At 42.3% G+C, this 22,107-nt stretch overlaps 1 protein-coding gene across 2 annotated transcripts in view; it reads right to left on the reverse strand.

Moving 5' to 3' along the window:
- GRM8 (glutamate metabotropic receptor 8) overlaps window positions 1-10,246 on the reverse strand; it is a 971,850-nt gene extending 961,604 nt beyond the window's left edge. Inside the window, exon 1 of one of the 2 annotated variants that reach the window (XM_049774314.1) lies at window positions 10,069-10,246. The gene's annotated coding sequence lies outside the window, so the exon portion shown is untranslated. Of the gene's footprint in view, window positions 1-8,113; window positions 8,211-10,068 lie in introns of those variants that run through there. The other variant, XM_049774316.1, reaches the window with a different exon arrangement.
- Between the last annotated feature and the right edge of the window lie 11,861 nt (window positions 10,247-22,107).

Raw genomic sequence — 22,107 nt, forward strand, 5'->3', positions numbered from 1 at the left:
AAAGGCTGGAGAAAAGTTATCCAAGCAAACAACACCCATAAAAAAGCTGGAGTGGCCATACTAATATCAGATAATGCAAACTTTATACTCAGGAAGGTTGTAAGGGACAAAGACGGACATTTTATATTAATCAAGGGGGTACGTAGAGCAGGAAGAATTCACTCTCCCTAAACATATATGCACCGAATGAGGGGCCAGCAAAATATTTAATACAACTGCTGACAAATCTGAAAAATAATATCAACAACAACACAATAATTGTGGGGGACCTAAACACGGCTTTGGTCAACACTGGACAGGTCAACCAGACTGAAACCCAACAAGAATATACTAGACCTGAGGAGAGAAATGGAAGAAAGAGGCCTAGTGGATATATATAGGACACTCCATCCCCAGAAACCTGGATACACATTCTTCTCCAATGTACATGGGACATTCTCCAGGATAGACTACATGCTGGCACATAAAACATACCTCCATAAGATCAAGAGGATAGAAATTTTTGCAGACTACCTTCGCTGACCACAAGGCTCTGAAATTATTTGTGAACTCCCAAAGGGACTCAGATGAAACACTTTAACACCTGGAAGTTAAACAGGCCTCGATGCTCAATAACCAGTGGGTCCGAGATGAAATCAAGGAGGAAATAAAAAGGTTCCTGGAAACAAATGACAATAAAGACACAAACTCTCAGAACTTATGGGACACAGCAAAAGCAGTACTGAGAGGAAAATTTATAGCTTTGCAAGGCACACATTCAGGAAGGAAGAAGGAGCTTACCTGAGTAGCTTAATGACACAGCTAATAGAACTAGAAAATGCTCAACAAAAGGACCCAAGAACAGGAAGACAGAAGGAAATAACAAAGCTGAGAGCAGAAATCAACGAAGTGGAAACTTCAAAAAACAATCCGAAAAGATCAACGAAAGCAGAAGTTGGTTCTTTGAAAAAATAAACAAGATTGATAGACCACTGGCAAACCTAACAAAGAAAGAGAGAGAGAGAAACTTGATAACTCGTATCAGGAATGAAAAAGGAGAGATCACTACTGATATGACAGAGATTCAAAGGGTAATCAGAAAACTACTTTGAAAAACTCTAAGCCACTAAAAATGAGAACCTGGAAGAAATGGATAAATTCTTGGACTCTTATAATCTTCCACGGTTGAAGGAAGAGGATGTAGCATATCTAAACACCCCCATCACCATTGATGAAATTAAAACAGTAATCAAATGTCTGCCGAAAAACAAAAGCCCAGGTCCAGATGGATTCACTAATGAATTCTATCAAACTTTCCAAGAGGAACTACTGCCAATCTTGGCAAGACTCTTTCATGAAATTGAACAAACAGAAACACTTCCAAATAGCTTTTATGAAGCCAACATCACCTTGATACCTAAACCAGACAGAGACGCTACCAAAAAAGAAAATTACAGACCAATATCACTGATGAATGCAGATGCAAAGATCCTCAACAAAATCCTGGCAAATAGGATTCAATGCCTCATTAAGAAGATCATCCACTACGATCAAGTAGGTTTCATCCCAGGAATGCAAGGCTGGTTTAACATCCGTAAATCTATCAACATAATACACAACATCAATAACAAGAAAAATAAAAACCACATGATCATATCAATAGATGCAGAGAAAGCATTTGATAAGGTCCAACACCCATTCTTGATCAAAACTCTCAGCAAGATGGGAATGGAGGGAACCTTTCTCAATATAGTGAAGGCCATCTACCACAAGCCAGTGGCAAAATATTATCCTCAATGGAGAAAAACTGAAAGCCTTCCCTCTAAATTCTGGCACAAGACAAGGCTGTCCTCTCTCACCACTCCTATTCAACATAGCACTGGAAGTACTTGCTATAGCGATTAGGCAAGAAAAGGATATCAAGGGAATCCAGATAGGAAAGGAAGAAGTCAAGCTCTCACTGTTTGCAGATGACATGATACTCTACTTAGAAAACCCTAAAGACTCTATCAAAAAGCTTCTAGAAACAATAGACTCATATAGCAAGGTGGCAGGCTACAAAATTAACACACAAAAATCAATGGCCTTTCTATACACCAACAGTAATAAAGAAGAAATGGACATTAAGAAAACAACCCCATTCACAATAGTACCACACAAACTCAAATATCTTGGAATCAACTTGACTAAATATGTGAAGGACCTATACAAAGAAAACTATAAAACTCTGCTCCAAGAAATAAGAGAGGACACACGGAAATGGAAACACATACCCTGCTCATGGATTGGCAGGATTAACATCATCAAAATGTCAATACTCCCCAAGGCATTATACAGATTTAATGCCATCCCTCTAAAGATACCCCATGACATTCTTCAAAGAAGTGGATCAGACACTTTTGAAATTCATTTGGAACAATAAACACCCTCGAATAGCTAAAGCAATCATTGGGAAAAAGAATATGGGAGGAATTACTTTTCCCAACTTTAAACTGTACTACAAAGCAACAGTTATCAAAACAGCATGGTATTGGAATAAGGATAGGTCCTCAGATCAGTGGAATAGGCTTGAATACTCAGAAAATGTTCCCCAGAGATACAACCATCTAATTTTTGATAAAGGAGCAGGAAATCCTAAATGGAGCAGGGAAAGCCTCTTCAACAAGTGGTGTTGGCACAATTGGATAGCCACTTGCAAAAAATTAAACTTAGACCCCCAGCTAACATCATGTACAAAGGTAAAATCCAAATGGATTAAAGACCTCGATATCAGCCCCAAAACCATAAGATATATAGAACAGCACATAGGCAAAACACTCCAGGACATTACAGGCATCTTCAAGGAGGAAACTGCACTCTCCAAGCAAGTGAAAGCAGAGATTAACAGATGGGAATATATTAAGCTGAGAAGCTTCTGCACCTCAAAGGAAATAGTGCCCAGGATACAAGAGCCACCCACTGAGTGGGAGAAACTATTCACCCAATACCCATCAGATAAGGGGCTAATCTCCAAAATATACAAGGCACTGACAGAACTTTACAAGAAAAAAACATCTAACCCCATCAAAAAATGGGGAGAAGAAATGGACAGACACTTTGACAAAGAAGAAATACGCATGGCCAAAAGACACATGAAAAAATGTTCCACATCACTAATCATCAGGGAGATGCAAATCAAAACAACGATGAGATACCACCTCACACCCCAGAGAATGGCACACATCACAAAGAATGAGAATAAACAGTGTTGGCGGGGATGTGGAGAGAAAGGAACTCTTATCCACTGCTGGTGGGAATGCTGTCTAGTTCAACCTTTATGGAAAGCGATATGGAGATTCCTCCAAAAACTGGAAATCGAGCTCCCATACGATCCAGCTATACCACTCCTAGGAATATACCCTAGGAACACAAAAATACAATACAAAAACCCCTTCCTTACACCTATATTCATTGCAGCTCTATTTACCATAGCAAGACTCTGGAAACAACCAAGATGCCCTTCAACAGATGAATGGCTAAAGAAACTGTGGTACATATACACAATGGAATATTATGCAGCTGTCAGGAGAGATGAAGTCATGAAATTTTCCTATACATGGATGTACATGGAATCTATTATGCTGAGTGAAATAAGTCAGAGAGAGAGAGAAAAACGCAGAATGGTCTCACTCATCTATGGGTTTTAAGAAAAATGAAAAGACACCCTTGTAATAATAATTTTCAGACACAAAAGAGAAAAGAGCTGGAAGTTCCAGCTCACCTCAGGAAGCTCACCACAAAGAGTGATGAGTTTAGTTAGAGAAATAACTACATTTTGAACTGTCCTAATATTGAGAATGTATGAGGGAAATGTAGAGCCTGTTTAGGGTACAGGCGGGGGTTGGGTGGGGAGGAGGGTGATTTGGGACTTGGGTGATGGGAATGTTGCACTGGTGATGGGTGGTGTTCCTTTTATGACTGAAACCCAAACACAATCATGTATGTAATCAAGGTGTTTAAATAAAAAAAAAAAAAAAAAAAAAAAAAAAAAAAAAGTTTGAAAAATTGAAATGTTGGCTTTGATAGTTGAATCAGTTGATAGTTATATCAATATTTGGGTTTTTTTCAATAACTTTGTAAACTGTGTTATTTAATAAAATAAAACATGAGTTCTGTTTAAAAAAAAGAAATGTTAACTAATAAAGTGACACCAGTGTTCTTCCTTGAGGCATAATCTTGACAAAAAATGTATGAGACTAAGGAAACAACATCTCTTCCTGACTCTACTCAAACCTCTCCTCCATATCCCCACTTAAGCTTAGCTGCTCCATCAGTCCCAGAACTGGATCTCCTCCCTCAATGCTAATAGGTCCTACAGATCAAAGTCTGACAACCTGGTTCTCCCCTTTCCTTGGAGAATTCATGAACGATTATCAGCATCTGATGAGACTGCACTTTCATCACCCAACTAGAATTTATAGCCAACTGTAATTTATAAGACACTTTCTAGGAGGAAATTTAGCTCACACTTCCTTTACATCATCATCATCATCATCATCATCATCAAATTAAAAAATAACCAAACAATGGTCAAGACTGTCAATATCACAAGCCAAGGTGGAAAGGCTCTCAGAGATGTCCTTTCAGTCACCTCCATGGAAACACCCATCCTTAAGATTCCCAGATCCTGGGTTGAAACTAGAAGGCACTCAAGGTCCTTCTGAGTCAGTAAGATTGTCAGAACTTGTCAAGACATGGGGTGGAGGGCAGGCAGAAATAGAAGATAATGCCTTTTCTAAATGAAGAAAGGAAAATATAAAAGGTAGGAAAGGAAAAAAGAAAGAGGAGCCCCAACTCTGTTTGGCATGAAGCAATAATATCCTATCAGGTTCTTTATTTGCACCCCAACTACTATGCAATGAGCAACACCCTAAACTGTCTAATGCCAATTGAATTGGCACCTTCAACTTTTTTTCAGATGAGGTCAGTCACAGAGAATGAGATAAACACATAACACATAAGGAGAGAAACTCACACAGACTGCCAAACTTTAGGGTCACTGTATAGTGCTGAGCACACAAGCTGGCTGTTTATTTGATGTGTTGGTTCTACACACACACACACACACACACACACACACACACACACTTCCCAGCATGACATCATTGTCTTAGTTGGGAGAGATATTAAGGACAGTTAGTAAGCACATCAACATTCAATGAGCACATTAAGAGCAGAGCCTGGAGTACTCACAGAGCCCAAGAGCAGGCACCCTTAAAGTATCAAGTCAAATCATGAGTTTCCTAGTCTATTTTTGCTCATGTTCCCCTCTTCTTCTAAAAAATCCTAATCTATTTGGGTGGGTGTTTGGGGTTGGTTTGTTTGGGGGTTATACCTGGCTCTGTCCTTAGGGATCACTCCTGGTGTGTTCAGGGCTGTTGGGTTGCTGGTTTGAAAGGCAAGCACCCTCACCAGCTCTACTACCATCCCAACTGTTTTATGGTTTATCTATTCTTTTCTGAGTGCACTTTTGCTGCCCATTTAAATTGTAAGACCTAAGCTGTTTTTTCCCAAGACTACTCCAACCTTGGGGTTCTAGTTAGGAGAAAAATTCCCACATTGAGCAAAACAACATGTGTGTCTGCTGATATCCAATCAGGCCCCAAAACAGCAATCACTCCTGAGTCTTTAGTGCCATAAGGGCGTTTGCTGTGCGTTCAGTTAAGAAAGAAATCTATACATCTTCTTTTCTAAGATAAGACACAGCAACTCCATTCCCCAAACTAAAGTAAGGGTTGAGCCAAGTATTTTAACCATAGAAGAAATACAAAGAGGAAAAAAAAATCTTAAGAAACATCATTGCTGCTATGAGTATAAATGCCCCATGTTCTGTGACTCATGTTCTTAAAAAAAAAAAAAAAAAAAACAGTTTTACAAAGACTGACACATAGTGATGCCAATATGAATGGCAGTCAGATTGTTTACTGTCAAAATTTTTTTAATTCAATGAGTCCCATTGCCTTGCTTAATTTCAAAATAAGCACCTCTTTCCAGACCTCTTACTTTCTCTTGTGTTTATTGAAGCTCAATTCTTCCTTATACTATACCTTTTGGAGTTTGATATTTGTGGAATTATTCAAGTAGTCATATTGTGCAAAGAAAGTGATAGGGCAAAGTAACAAGTACAAGCCCAATAGAACAAATTAAGTCTGAGTAACAGTCTATAGCTGTTTCTTGGCATCTTTTTCTTGATTCTGGATTTATTTAGCTTTACTCCTCATATGTTCCTCCCCCAGCCCTGATTTAAAGGCAAGAACTCCTTATTTTTAATCTCAGGTATGATAGACAACCTGTAGTTGACTCCGCAATGGGAAAATTGCATTTTCAAATCTTGCTTCATTTTCCCTGAAGGAGGGAGCTTTTCTTTTCAAAATTATCAAACCACATGTTTTCGGAAACCAGACAATGAATTTCACACAGCTGATGCTACCTCCCATAAAGATCTTTCAAGACATTATTCACAGCAAGTGACCAAGGTAAACTAAAGTGGTTTCTGTAGCCATTTGCAATTATTGACAAACAATTTCATAACGGAAAATGGAAATTACAGTCAAGTGCAAAAGGCTGTTTATCCCAGATCTACCTGCTGGGGGCTCTTTTTCTCTTTTTATTTATTTATTTTCTTTCAAGCAAAATGCAAGCTCTCATCGGAATGCATTTCCCCAGCAGATGTTTCTTGTCAATATCTCCACCACCATTTGTGTTTAATCACTGTAGTGGCCAAGTGAGGATTATGTTGTGAGGTGTTTGGGACTCCCAACACAGTCAGGTCTGTGGGAAAGAATCACCCCCAAATGGCCAACAGGGCATACCCTCCTGGAGTGGGGAGGCGAGGTGGGAGGCGGGATTGCTCCAGCAACTGGAGAAGAGGCGTGGGGTCCTGATTCCATCTACCACTGGAACGCGTGGACATCCTAGGACACCTGTCTTTGCAGTGGCCATGGGGAGAGCAATTCCTTGGAGGAGGGAACGCAGGGGTGCCCTCTTGCGCAGCAGGGGGTGGGCGGGGGAAAAGGAGTGACTCGTGCGCCTTTCTGCCTTTCATTTGCACCAAGGGAGCTTGCCAGACAGCCAGTTTGGTGTTTTTTTGTTTGTTTGTTTTCTTTGGGGATTTGGGTTTTGTTCGATGGGTGATTCAGTTCTATTTTCACCAACTGCACGACCCTCAAGGGATCTCCCAGCAGAGCTTTGGCTGAGCCCAAGAACTGTCTCACAACGTGCATATTCTCTCTCTCCTTCCCTCCCTCCCTTCCTGTCTCTTTCTCTCTTTCTCTCTCCCTCTCTCTCCTCTCTCCCTCCCTTCCCCTTTTTCTTTCTCTCTCATTCTCTCTCTATCCTCTCTCTCTTCCTCTCTCATTCTCTCTCCCCACCACATCCCCGTCCCATCCGCAGCTTCTCACCCTGCCCCCTTCCCCCTATCCCTCAACCCCCCACCACCGCATCTTCCCTTTTCTTCCTTCTTTCCTAGAGCGGCTGTTGAACCTGGACTCCCTCGGAGCCCAAGGCCTTGAGAGAAGTCCAGGTACCCTCCACAGCCCTTCCCCGCGGCCCGGAATGAATCCGGCGCCGCCCCAGTCCCGGGGCGCTCCCTGGGATCCAGCCTCTAGGGCGCCTCCGCCCCCGCCGCACCTGGCAGCCGCGAGTGCCCACGCCCCGCGCCCCTCCGCCGCGGGAACCCCCAAACCACGCCGGCCCTGGTGTCTCAGACGAGCTCCGGGGGCGCCTTTGCCATTTCCAACTCCAGATAGCCGGGACCATTCATTCCTCATCTCCTCCGCCCCTCGTAGGACACGAAACTCGTGTTTTCCCGACAGCTACAAACCCGGGAGTTCGGAAAAACCCCACCTCGCTGGGGGGTACCCCTCGGAGGACGCAAAGTCCATGCAAAACGTGCGGCTATGTGGGGGTCTCGGGGTTGCATGCAGAATGAAATAAACCCACCGACCCACCCGCACCCATTTCATTTGATCATGGCTAGCCATTCATGCAGCCAAGACCCAAGCTTAAGAAGGGAGGTGGGGGTTACCCCAACTCATCCGGGAGGCCTCTAACTTCGGGATTCCCTCCCGCCACATTCCCCAGAACCGTGTGGTACCTCGTCATCCCGGCCGCGCAAGACAGGATGCCGCCGGGGCAAGTCCGGGAGGTCACCGGGCCAGGCAGTTCCGAGGAGCCGCGTTTCAAGATGCGGCCGCCGCCGGGCGCCCCGCACGAGCACCCCGGGCGCGCCTGCCCCCTCCCCGGCCCCCCTTCTATCTCCCATTCGCTGGCTAAACTTTTGGGGGGATCACACCTCCACGCTCTGGGAGTTTCCGCGCGCAGCCACCCCCAACCCCCCTTCTTTTCTGAACCTCTAGGCACAGGGGATGGGAAGGTAATTACGGAAAAGACTAGCGGGTGGCTGGCTGCCTTCTTCTTTGCCACGTAAAACCAACAGACGCCCAATCAAGCGCCAATGCCCGGCCAGCCCCCCTCGCCCCTCTGGTGCCAGCCCACTCTCCCGCGGCCCCCCAGCCCCATCGCCGCCACCCGCCTAGAGCTCTCTCCATCCAGATCACAGCTGTGCTAGGGGGTGGGGGCATCCACTCGTGCTCAGGAAAAAAAGCAAAAATCACTCCAGAGAAAGGTGCACCTGGCAATCCAAGGAGCGATTTTTTTTGGGGGAGGGGAAGAAAATGGAAAGCGCAGAAAGGGGGGAAGAAAAGATTTTTTTCCCTAAGGGAGTTGGGGGATTACATTGGTTTTGCTGGGTTTTTTTTTTTTTTTTTCCTTGTTGTTTTCTTTCCCCGGGTGTCTGGGCACTTGAAGGCTTTCTTTCTTTCCTCTTTTCCTCTCCGCTGCTGCGGGGTCTAGCCTTACCCTGCTCCCCGCAGAGGGCGCGGCGGCGAGGAAGCCCGCGGGGGACGCGCAGCTCCATGTCAGCGCCGCCGCCTCCAGCGCGCCTGGCGAGCACCGCGGCCGCACTTGTGGCTGTCTCGGGGCCGAGGGGGGGACGGAGCTGGTGGCCCTGTGGGTGCCAAATCTCTGCCATGTGAATAACAAATACTCCCACCGGCCGCCCCGATTGGTCTGTGCCCGGCGCCTCCAGATCCTCCACCCGCAGCCAAGCATTCCCCCCACCCCGCGCTGCGCGGGGAGCCGTGGCCGGGATCGAGCCCGGATCGCCCAGCGCTGGGCGCCGCGACCGAGTCCCCTCGGGAAGAAGAAGGAGGAACCCCAAGGGGCGGGTTGGGGGTGAGGGTGGGGGGTTCCTGGGTTTGGCCGTCGCTGCGCAAGTCAGCCCAGGGTGGGTGCGGAGTGCGCTGCGGGCCCTTCTGGATAGCCGGGGTCCCCCTCTTCGTGCCACCTCGCCTCGGCTCGGCCCGCCCCGCCGCCGACACCAGAGATGCCAATAGTTGGGGGGTTTGCAAACCTACGTTCCCGCTTGCCCGCCCCCCCCACTCAAAAAAAGGAGGCCCTAAAAGACCTCGGGTGGGTGGCGCGTGGAATAAGTGCGGGTGCAGAGATAGAAGAACGGGGCGGTGCGGGAGCCTGAGTCGCTCCACTTCTGCCTGCCCCAGTCCGGGACCCACGCGGGAAGGTCCCGCGCACCGAGGTCTGCGCCCAGAGCCAGGCAGCAGAAGACCCCTCACGCCTGGGCTCGCCCTCTCCAGCACAGGCTCCCAAGAGGGGGCGCCAGGAGCCGTCAAGGGGTGGGGGGTTGGCGTGGCAAATGCGCCCCTGTCACTCACACACACACACACACACACACACACACACACACACACACACACACACACACACACACAGCTTCAGGCGGGCAGAAGAGAGGAAGACGCGCAAAGTGCAGCGGGTCAGTCTCGCGGGCTCCCCGCAAAGTTTGCCTGGGGTCGCGCTGCTGTGCGATCCTCGGACCAGCTTTTGCGGCAGGAACCACTGAGTCCTCCCAACCTCCCAACTCCCCGGGGTTCTCCTGGAGGTGGGGCTCCTTCTAACAGGCTCCCCCAAACCCGGAGCTCTAGGGTGAATGGAAGAAGGGAAGGGAAGAAGGTGTCGTTTTCTTCCTTATACCTGGTCGGTGGCTGGAATGGTACCAGGCAGGGAGCATCCTTTGGGGCGGATTCGAGCATCCGCACTCTCGACTCGGAGCAGGAAAGTCCTGGGGACCCGCGCCGCGCGGTTCCCGGGGTTCCACCGAGGAACCTGGGGATTCCCTTTGTCTTCAACCGGTGGGGTTCGGCGCGCGCCAGCCAGCGCTCCTCCCCGGGAGTTGTAGTCCAGGCATCCCGCACCAGCCTGGGATAGACACTAGGTTGCGGGGAGTCCCCCTCATCACCCGGCGCCCGGGGACTCTGTACGGTGGCGGGCGGCCCGGCTCTGCGTTGGTGAGAAAGTTCCATCTAGAGGTGGCCGCGCGCAACTGCAACCGCCCGAGCCCCGGTCTGGACCTCCCGCGCTGGCTGTGGGGTTAGCCGCCCCGGAGAAAGTGCATGACAATGTGATAGTTAATGAGAGAAAATAGAAGGCCTGTCTGTAATAATAGGCAAGGGGTTGGAGGAGGAGGGAGTTGGGGGGCATTGGTGGTGGGAAGGTTGCACCGGTGAAGAGAGGGTGTTCCTTTTTATGACTAAAACCCAACCACAAACATGTTTGTAATCATGGTGCTTAAATACAGATATTTAAGAAAAACAAATAAACAAAAACAAACAAAAATATTGCAACTAAAAATGTGAATTTTTTTTTAAAAGGAAATTGTTGCTTCTCCAGGCGGGCAAGCAGGAAGGGGAGGGTGGGGTGAGCTGGTGGAAGTTTGCTGAGGAGGGTTGGACAGTTCCAACCTCCTCCTACTGGAATAGGGGTGTAAGACTAAGGAAGACAAGACATGTCCTTATTTTTTGTTTTGTTTTGTTTTGTTTGTTTGTTTTTGGGGGGGAGGCCACACCCGTTTGGTGCTCAAGGGTTACTCCTGGCTTTGCGCTCAGAAATCGCTCTTGGCTTGGGGGGACCATATGGGACGCTGGGGGATAGAACCGCGGTCTCTCCTAGGCTAGCACTTGCAAGGCAGACGCCTTACCTTTAGGTAAGACGCCTTACCTTACTCAGACATCGATTTTCACCTTAATCTTCAAGAACTTCACCCGCATCATGACAGGTATCTGACATCACTGTGTTACTGTGCCTGTCCTGACTTCTGTCAAGAGAACAAGTGCTCTATAGGGAAAATAAAGAAGCAACATGTCTGGAAAGTACTAGAATCTGAAACCAGATTTTAAAAACATCATCCACACACCCTGCACATCCCTGTTGTTTTTCCCTAGGCTCACTTCCTGGGTGAACTGTCCATTGAAAAGACAGTTGCCTCTTTCTCACCTCCCACCCTCCTCCGCCCCCACTTTGTCACTTAGAAAAACAGCCTAAAGAACCATCCTTTTTCAGTCCTTGTTCTTTGTCACTTTTCCCTTTTCTTCTTTCCTCTCTCCCATCACCCACTGTTTGGGTGTGGACTGTTTGTACTGGAGGTAGATGCTGAAGGCAGCTAGAAGTTCCATCTTGAAGGTGCAGTGAAACCATGCAGTGTGGGGAATGGAACAGGGCATTCTGCAAGCAATGCTTGCGGCTCAGCCTGCTTTGAGTGCCTGATCTTTCTCTCTCTCTCCTCTATCTCTGTCTCTCTGTATCTGCCTTTTTCTCGCTCTCAGGTGACCAGTTTGAGGATAAAGCTCAGTACACTTAGACACACCATTAGAAGAATTCCTTCCTTCTTCTCCAGAAGTGTGCAATTGGGCCGGAGTGGCACAAGTGGTAAGGCATCTGCCTTGCACGTGCTAGCCTAGGTTGGACCATGGTTCAATCCCTTGGCGTCCCATATGGTTCCCCAAGCCAGGAGCAATTTCTGAGTGCATAGCCAGGAGTAACCCCTGAGCATCACTGGTGTGCCCTAAAAACAAACAAACAAACAAAAAGAAGTGCGCAATTGAGCAACTTAGCCTTTTTAGTACAGTTGACTATCCACCCCTCTCCCAAACTGCAAGCTCTAGGCAACTTTTTTTCAGCTGAATTATACTTGTGTAACTGAGTCCTTACCTATACTCATTTAATAATGTGCATTAATTCATGGGAGGAGGAAGAGACTCAGGACAGGGAACATCTGAAAATTTCAAGTCTGAATGGCTGCTGACCACACCATGGTCCCCAGGTCACTGGAGGCTCACCTTGAGACCTTAAGTCCAGTAGGGTGCTGTACATATGGGGTTCCATTCCAATAATGAACACAGCATGCTTCTTGTCACTCTAGAGACAGTGTCCAGCCTAAACAGACTGAATAGCTCAGTTAAGACATGCTTAAGAAGCTCAGTTTTCTCCTGTCCACATTGATTGTTTGCTGCCCATAAATGGTATCCTGCAGGCAGGCATATTACTGCCTTTTTTTGTGGTGCCCTCTGAGAGGTGATAGAATTGATCTTTCCTTGGGGGAACTGCAATTCAGATGTTTAGCTCTGCATTATCTTTGACTCTTGAAACTCAGGACAGAGCCATCATGAAATCCTATGTGGAATATGATCAATTAGGGAAGAGAACCATGCTGCCAATTCTGGAGTATGCCCAAAGTCTTTATGTGGGGGTCCCTAAGGGAATAACATAGGCTCAGACACATGTTATATTCCACTCATACTGGTAACAATATAAAGGCACAGGAAGATATGGGCTTGATTGTCACAGGGAAAGACACAAGGCGACTGACCAACATTGCTTGTTGAGTCCAACCCCATGGTCCTGCCTTGCCTCTGCTGTAACTGGGTCAGCAGGAATTTCTTCAGGAAGTCCAGAGAGATCCCCAAATCATCTAGCTTGTTGCCATTGGACTCATATCTTCTATAATATAAAATGAGCCTTTGAAAAATAACTGACTGCATCATCTATCTCACCCCAAATGTTTCTGCAAGCTAAATTTCCTGACGAATTAATCTTCCAAGGAGATTCTCCTATCCGTTCCTCATTTTCAGTTGAATTAAAATGTGAGAAACTACCCATGTGTTAAAATGCAAGAAAAACAAAAAACAATACCATATGTTTGGGGTCCATTTAACTCAAACTGTGATATGTATCCCACACATGGAGGTTTATGCCATGAATCTTGCTTTGGGGAAATCATTAACAAGCAGAGCCTTTGCAGACTACTCACCAAAGCAGTATATTGACAGCATGAGGCTACCATTCTGAGCAAAATTGACAGGGAAAATTGGGAATGGAATTTGTTTCTTTTGGAAACTACAATTATATGTGTCTTTCTAGGGTATCTGCAAATGGTGGTTAAGTGTACTATATGGGTTTACATGGGTTATTAATGCATTGAATACTAAAAGAAAAATTAGATATGTGATATTGACTGACAGGACCAGATAAGGTTCATAATTTGTATTCAGTTCACACCTCATGTGGTTTACTGAGTGGGTGCCTATGACAGAGGCTACATGCATTCCCCACAAGTGTTATTTCCATTCCCCCACAGGTACAACCTGAGGTCAAGATTTGGAGCAAATAATTTAATGGGGGAAGTCTCTTTGACCAAATGGGAGTGAGGAGGTGGATAAGCCAATAAAGGGAACATTTTCAAGTCAGCTGCAACTGTGGGTAACCATAGCTTAATCCACTGGACTATTCAGGAATCTAGAAACCACAGAATTGGCCAACTGCTGGGTGGGGGAATTGAAGTATTTATACACCCAATCTTGTTAGTTGTTCATACAAACTGCTTCCAGATAGTATTCAGTTTTTCCTGCCACATGGGTAGAAAGCCCCAGCACAGAAATATAAATGTCTACAGTTTATAGACAGGCACTGTGGAATGTCCAGAGTGCTAAATTTGAGAAAATGTGGGCAGGTGACAAGTCAGCAATATGTACTGTTGACATAAAACATCTACTAATCTAGGCACTGTCTCTCTATGTATGATCCTAGAACCACACACACACACACACCAGAGAACACCCCTGAGAATAATGACAGAACTAGCTGGTTAGAAGGACAGATTCAAGGCCCCATTGTAAAGTTGTATAAATCCAAACAACTGATGTCATAAAAGAGGAAATATGCATTTTTGCAAATATTTTAGTAATTCTGATGATGTTCACTAAAGTTTGATGATATTCACTATAGTGCTTTCAGGAAAGTATTCCCTTCATAGGCATTTAACAGTCAATAAATTATAAAAAATAATTACTTGCAAAGTCAATGCAGGCAGGCCTTAGAAGTGAGTGGCTAAGTGAGGGAGGAGTATCTTGATGCTCTTTTCTGTCCACGGTTCCAAAATCGCTTAGTTCTTTTTTATAGTTCTTTTTAAACCAAATAAGTTTCATACAATGTTTTGTAATAATAATGGTAGTGGGTTGGTGGGGATATTGAGTTGTAGCCCTAAATTTGCCATTAATAAGTAATGTTCTTGTAAACTTTTCATAATCCTCTGCCTTAATTCCTTTACTGTAATGTGAGTTTATATGGGGCCAGAGAGGTATTACAGTTGGTAAGACACTTGCTTTACATGCATTAAACCCAGGTTTTAACTCTGACATATGGTGCTCTGGGAACCTCCAGATATGGACCCCCTAAAAAATATGAGTGTGGCAAAGACCAGCCAACCATAGGTCCATAGATATTATAGCAAGTAGGGCACTATCATTGCACATGTCCTGCGTTTAATCCATAGCACCCCACATAAAATCCTGAGCCCCACCAGGAATGATTACGAAGTGCTGCACATCACAGAATATGGCCCCAAAACAAACAAAAGACTAAGATTTATGTTCCTCTATCTACTGGAAAGAGGATTCATAATCTTGTACACATATGCATATAAATACTACATGTGTAGTATAGGGACTACATTTCTCCACCTCTATTGCATCTAGATGAAGTCAGCTACCGGGTTGAGAATGAATAGAAGTGATATCTGTCACTCCTGGGCTTCCTCACCCACCCTTTCTTCTTCCACCAGGAGACAGAGACCTCCATGATCCTAGTATTGGCAACTCAAGATGGAAAGGCCCTGAGCCTTGTAATTTCCAGGCTGACTAATGCTGCCTGAAACATCCATAATTAATTAAATGAATGAGAAACCCTCATTTTATTGAGTCATTGGAACTTGAGGATTCAGTTATTATAGTATCTAGGTATTTTCTAACTAACCATCACCATCATCTCCATCACCACAATCAACCCCACTGCTACCATTATCACTTCTGTTACCATCTTCAAAAGTACCATCATCACACCATCACTAACAACTCACAGTATCTCGGTAGAAATTGTCAACTGTCATTTAATGCTTAATGTGACTTGAATTCATAAATTTAATATTTGGGGTTTAAAACTAAATTAAGCCTTTATTAAATTTTATGTGACTCTTGGAGCCTGTGTTTTTATACAAAAAAGTTTAAAAATATTTGACAAACAAATAATATGAATGTTATCTACTGGTTGTTAGCTACTAGTTGCTATTGTCAAAAAATTATTACATTTTATTTAAATAAATTTCCAAAATCATTTATTGTACAAGCTTTATGTGATAATCCTAACAAGAAGAATGTTATTTTTATAAGATTTCCAGTAACAGAATGTTTTCACTTATTCTGCTACTTGTTATCAAGTAAGGAGATGTCAATAACCTAACAAAAGCCCAGAAAAACTAAGCCAACAAGCCCAGAAAAACTATTTGATTATTTTAAACTATTAATATAGTTGAGTAACACAGGATTACCAAATTGCCCTAAATGAAGTCATAGTCTACATCAGAAAATAATATAATCCAGCCTGATATGTGTGTAGTAATAAAGGGTAAAAATCAAGCAGCAGTTGGATTGGACTCTAGAAGTTTGAGGTTATATGTACATAGTACCACTTAGCTATAAAGAGTGGCTAGAGAAGAAATAACAAATATGTCCCTACTCACCAAAAAAAAAAAAAAAACGTTCCTTTTCCAAGAAATATGAAAGAATCTTACTAAAGTATTAATTATGTGAAAAATTATTATTATGAAAAAATGTGATTTGAAGGAAGAAATTTAAACTCTTCACTGAGATATCAAAAGGACCTTATTAAATAAACATTAACTTGAAAGACTGTGTACTAAAAGTACTGCTGTATACTACTCCAAAACTTAAGTCACAGGGAAGTAATAACATGTTTTGATAATACTCATGCATTATCTCACAACATTATTGGTCAGGAATCCTAGGATAGGCTCCAGCCTTCAATTTATCTCCATTGCTGCAGTCGAAGTAGTGGGCAGGTCTTTAGTCATCTCAAAACTTAGCTGGCACTAGAACTAATTTAAGGCTGATTTCATATACTGGCGGAATTTAGCTCCTTACAGGATATAGGACTGGGGATTTTTGTTGCTGTTTATGTTGTTGTTTGGGTTTTTTTTTTTTGGTCTGTTTTGTTGGCTGTTGGCCAGAGGCTACCCATAATTCCTTATGATGTGAACTTCTCTATAAGGTAGTAACAGAGTTAGAGATAGAAGTCACTAGCTCTCATAACCTTACCTTAGCATGACAACTTCTTATATTTGCCATATATTGTTCATTATAAATGAGTCACTAAGTTCAATTCCCACTCAGGGGAAAGGAGAAACTGATATTTGAACATGAATTCCAGGAAGCAGAAATATTGGGAGCCATCTCAGAAGTCTGCTGGACAACAACTTTAAAGCAGCTGCGGCTTTGAAAAACTGTTAAAGTGGAGCCTGCAGTTTTAAGTACGCATCACTATAGCTGCACCAGACACTCAAAGCAATTGCTAAGCAGGAGTAGTATCTATCATTTATAAAGCACTCTTCAAATGACAGCCTTACGTTATTATTGCATTTAAAGGAAAAAGTAAGTTTGTGAGGTAGAGAAAAAGCTGTGGGCAGAGAGTTCATCACTTGTTAAAAAGGTTTTAATTTTATTCCTTTCCTTCTTGGTCACAAAGCACTACAAAGAATTTCTCTGCCCAGTCTGACAGCAGTTCAATTTCCCCCTTTATGTTCTTTTTTCCTCTCTCCTCTTTTCAGTCAAATTCGAACACTGAATGGTGATTTCCTTGCTCTCATTGTTCAGAAGTTTCTGTGCAGGCACTGAAGAGATAGCATAGCGGTAGGGCATGCCTTGCATGCGGCCATCCCAGGAGATGATGGTTCAATTCCTTGCATCCCATATGGTCCCTTGAGCCTGCCAGACATAATTTCTGAGCTCAGAGCCAGGAGTACCCCTGAGCACCACTGAATGTGATAAAAAAAAAATTTTTTTTTTAAAAGAAGTTTCTGTGCAGCATAAGTGGTTCATTTGTTTGTTTTCTGCTTCAAACCAAAGGTGGGGGTGGGATGATAAAAAGCAGAAAAGGAATCAAGAAGACAAAAGAAGGAATGGGAGAGGAAATGAAGGGGGAGTGGAGCACTAGCCATCTGGGTTTTTAATTTGCTCTTAATTGGAACTGAGGGGACTCCCCATCTATCTTTTCAGAGATAAAAAGCAGAATCCAAGAAGCACTTTGGGAGCAGAGGGGTGTGTGGGGGGTATCTTTTGAGTGCAGTTTCTTGAGTGGGAAAGTAAGTGCTGATCAAAGTAAGCCTGTTGGGAACACAGGGCTCTGCAGACCAGGATGGAAGCCTAACAACTCTAGGAACAGTGAGAACACAGCACGGGAGGCAGGAGAGGTACCTAAGTCCAAATCTATATGGATCCATGGATCAATCCCTGGAATGAAGAGCCAGGTCCATTAAGGGTGGCTGAAAAGTGACAGCTTAAGCCAGAGACTGTGACGTATACTACCCACCAGCCAAAGAGAGTTGCTCATGAATGGGCATTAGGCCTGCTATATCCTGCTATGTGATGGAAAAAGAACTGCTATATCCTACATCCTTGTTGCTATGTCCTGGTCCTGCTCATTCATCTCATCTTTCCTTTCCCAACTTTCTCTACCTCTAATTCCTCACTCTGCCTTTTTCCCACCACTTTTCTTTCTTCTTATACTTCTTTCTCAGTCTGCATTTCTTTGGTGACCTTAGCAGAAGGATATTTATTATGTTATACTTCCAGAATAGAATTTCCTGTTCCCTGTTGAAAACCTTAACAGATGGTTATTTGTTTAAAACCCCTATGCTTAAACTCGATTACTTTTAATGAAATGAAAATCAATAGATTATTTTTTTTCTTCTCTGACTCTTCTCTGAAAAAAAAAATGTCACTATGCCCTTACTTTGAACTACAGTGGTGAGGCTGAATCTCTATATATTGAGTATCACTCTAAAATAGTGCACTTGTTGGGGCCAGAGCAATAATACAGGGGGTAAAGCATGTGCCTTGCACTTAGCTGATTAGGGTTTGATCTCTAGAATCCCATAAGGTTCCCAGAGCCTAGTAGAAGTGATATCTGAGCATTGATCCAGTAGTAGCTCCCGAGCACAGCTGGATGTGGCCACCAAACCCAAAAATAAATAAATAAATAAATAAATAAATAAATAAATAAATAAATAAATAAATAAAAAAATAGTGCACTTCCTGATATATACTTTCCCAATGAAATGGTAATTTTTTTGGTTGTAGTTTAGGAGCATGGTACGTTAATGTTAACTTTCACAGTTCTCAGGAATAATTTTACTTCCCCTTTCCACTACCAGTGTCTAAGGTTCTTATCCATTATTCTTACTCCACTTCTAATATGCCTCTTTTTTCTTTCTTCCCTTCCCACTACTCAATTCTTGCCATCATTCAGTATTGTCTAGCCCCTCGTTTTGTGTCTCTAAGTATCACACACAAGAGAAATGAACTGGTATTTGCCTACTTCTAAGTTAGTTCACTTAATGATGCACTCCAGGTTACACAAACTGAAAGATGTTATCTTTTCTTAGAACTGTACAGTATTCCATTGTGTATGAATAGCACAGCTTCTTTATCAGTTTACCTGTTTTGGGATATTTGGTCTATTTCCATGTGCTGGATACAGTGCTTAATGATGCAATAAAATAAGTGTACCTATATCTTTTTTTAATTCATGTTTTTGTGTTCTTGGGATAGCTATTAAGAAGAGGAATCTCTCAACTATAAGAGAAAATGTTCTATTCTTAGTTTTAGGAAGTTTTTATATTGCTTCCCACAAAGATAAAATCAGATGATATTAACACTAACAGGGCTGTTTTTCCACTACATCCCTACTAATGCAGGTTGATTACAATCTTTTTGATATACAATATATATATACACTATATATATATACTATATCTCGAGGTACAACTCACTAGTGTGAGATGTTTTATTGTCATTTGATTTGCATTTACCCAATAATAATGAATAATTTTTCATGTGTCTACTAGCTATCCATATGTCTTCTTCAAGAAAGTATCTTTTTATTTCATTTCCTCATATATTAATGGGTTTATTATATTTTCTCATATTTGACTTTTTGAATATTTGAATATTTTATCTGTATGATTATTGACCCTTTATCTGATATAAGCTGTATAAATATTTTCTGCCATTCATTAGGATGCCTTTTTTGTTTGTTTGTTTTGGAACCACATTGGACAGTGCTCAGTGCTTACTCTTGTTTCTGTGCTCAGGATCATTTCTGACATTATTTAGAGGAGCATCAGTGGTGTTAAAGACTGAACCTGTGTCAACTGCTTGCAAGGCAAGCACTTAACCCACTGTATTGTCTCTCTGGCCTCTAATGAGGTATATTTTAGCAGAAAGAATAATTTTTAAATTATCTAAGACTTCTTATCTGAAATTATCATGACTTATCCAATATGAGCAATATGAAGTTTAAAACATCTACATACAACTTCAGGATTGAAAATAATATACAATAAAAAATAAATACAGAAGGGAGGCACTTGTGATAAACAAGTTTTAGTAATCTATAATGCAAATATATTGCTACATCCTGACAAATGACAGTAAGGAGTTTTATTGAAAGCAATTACCAAGAAAAAGATAGCAACAATTTTATTTCATACTTTGAAAACAAAACAAACAAAAAAAAGGAAAGCTGATTCTTAAAGCCAAAATGAAGGCCTTTGCATCAACTCTGATATAATTTTAGCTGCATGTGCAGGGCATCCAGCTGTTCTTTGTGAAGTGTAAACCCATCACTGTTGCGGCTTAAGGAATATGTCATAGCTGCACCCTAACTGGAAAAATTCTCCTAGATACCTGACAAAAAGGTGACAAAAAGAAGAGGCCCCACCTTTCCTCACACATACAGACTGAAATACCCCTGAAAGTAGTAAGCAGTTAAGATATGTCCAATATTATTCTATGCCATCATCTAACTCAATCAGGTGAGGGTTGGAGCAATAAATAGTACAGTGTGTAGGACACTTGTCTTGCATGTGACTAACTCAAGTTCTATCCCCTACATTTTATATGGTTCACTGAGCCCACCAGAAATGATCCCTGAGCCTGACAGAGCCAGGAGTAAGCCCTGAGTGCCACCAGTTTTATCCCCGCCTATTTCTCAAGAAAAAAATTAGTCAGGCAAGGATTTTTGTAAACTCCTAGATAATACTAGCTTGCTTTCAAGGTGTCCCTGCACTTAACCAATGCATATATTCATGCTATATTTATGATATACCATGTGACAAGGCCTGCCATTTGGCCAAGTGGCTGGCTCCCTCTAAGAGATTGTTTTCAGATCATCACATTCTCAGATATGAAGGTAATAATAAATGTGTATGTATAAGAGTTTCTTTTACAAACATTGATAGGTGTCAGGGAAGGAAATGTAAATCATTTCTCTATTAAGACTTTCACCTTGGCTTTGAAATGAAACAAAGAGAAAACCAAAGCAAAACAAAAAAAGGAAAAAGAGTGCTCAGTTCAGCAGCACTTATACTAAAATTGGAACCAAAAACTGAAATGAGAAAATAAAATTGGAACGATACAGAGCCTGCGCTGTGAAATGCAAATTCGTGAAGTTTTCCATAATTTAAAACAAAAACAATACACTATGAAATGTATCATTTTGCATTTTTGACTACTCATTGAATATTTTATTCTTAAATCAAAGAAAGATCTGAGTTCTTTGCACTACCTGTGTCAGTAGTGCCTTTTTTTCCGATTGATACACTTCAGTGTGACAAAGATAAAAATCATGAAGCCAATCAGCACATGGGCAGGGTACCCTGTTACTGTGGAACATTTTGTAATCTCTGCTGCACCCACTCAGCTTTGTTCTGGGGGTTGGTTGTTTGGGTTTATCATAATTTTAGCTTTGATGTAATTTATTTTTAATCTATATGTTGGGGAAAACACAATATGTCATTCTTTTGACATTTTTACTTTTATGAAAAAGAATATGCTTCAAATATCATCAGGATATAAGGGATGAGGCCAGTAATAACAGTATTAAAAGGCTCTGAAACTGTTTTTTGTTTTGTTTTGTTTTGTTTTTTATCAGGTACAAATAACAAGAGTGTTTTTTCTTCAAAAAGTATTTTTCTTATCTAGTAGAAATCCCCACCTGTCAATGAGTTACATAATACGTACTTGTACAGCTAAAATATCCAATCTAGAGTCTTTGCAAGATTGATTTTATTTCACTGTGTTTTTAGGTGAATGCATGATGACAAATTCAACATGAATAATTGTGGATTTTCTTATCACAAAAAATAAAATGAAAGATCGCAACCATCAGAAAATTATCAACCAGTTTGAATCTATTTATCTTCAGTTGAATATCTTCTAGATGATGTAAAAAGTAAATAATAAAGTATCTTGCAGGCTACATGTACAATAAGAACTTCTATAATTGTATATATGCTTTTAATATATTTTCTCCTGAAGATTATTAACTGTGTGTTTGAAACTTTTAGTAATAAATATTCTAATAAGAAAAGAAATAAAAAGGTAGAAGAAAGAGACAGAGAGACAGGGAGAGAGTGAAAGAGAGAGACAGAGACAGAGAGAAGACCCAAAGAGAGAAGATTGCTTTAGGATGAAGAAACAGAATTTAGGTCATCCAGTGCTCAGAATCAATGCTTCTCAAGACCTCAAAATTTGATCAGATCTAGATTCAAAAACCTAGAAAATATATTGCAATAAAACTGTCCTTTCATTTCATCATATGTAAAGT

The sequence above is a fragment of the Suncus etruscus genome, chromosome 1, assembly GCF_024139225.1.
Source record: "Suncus etruscus isolate mSunEtr1 chromosome 1, mSunEtr1.pri.cur, whole genome shotgun sequence".
NCBI classification, from domain to species: Eukaryota; Metazoa; Chordata; class Mammalia; order Eulipotyphla; family Soricidae; genus Suncus; species Suncus etruscus.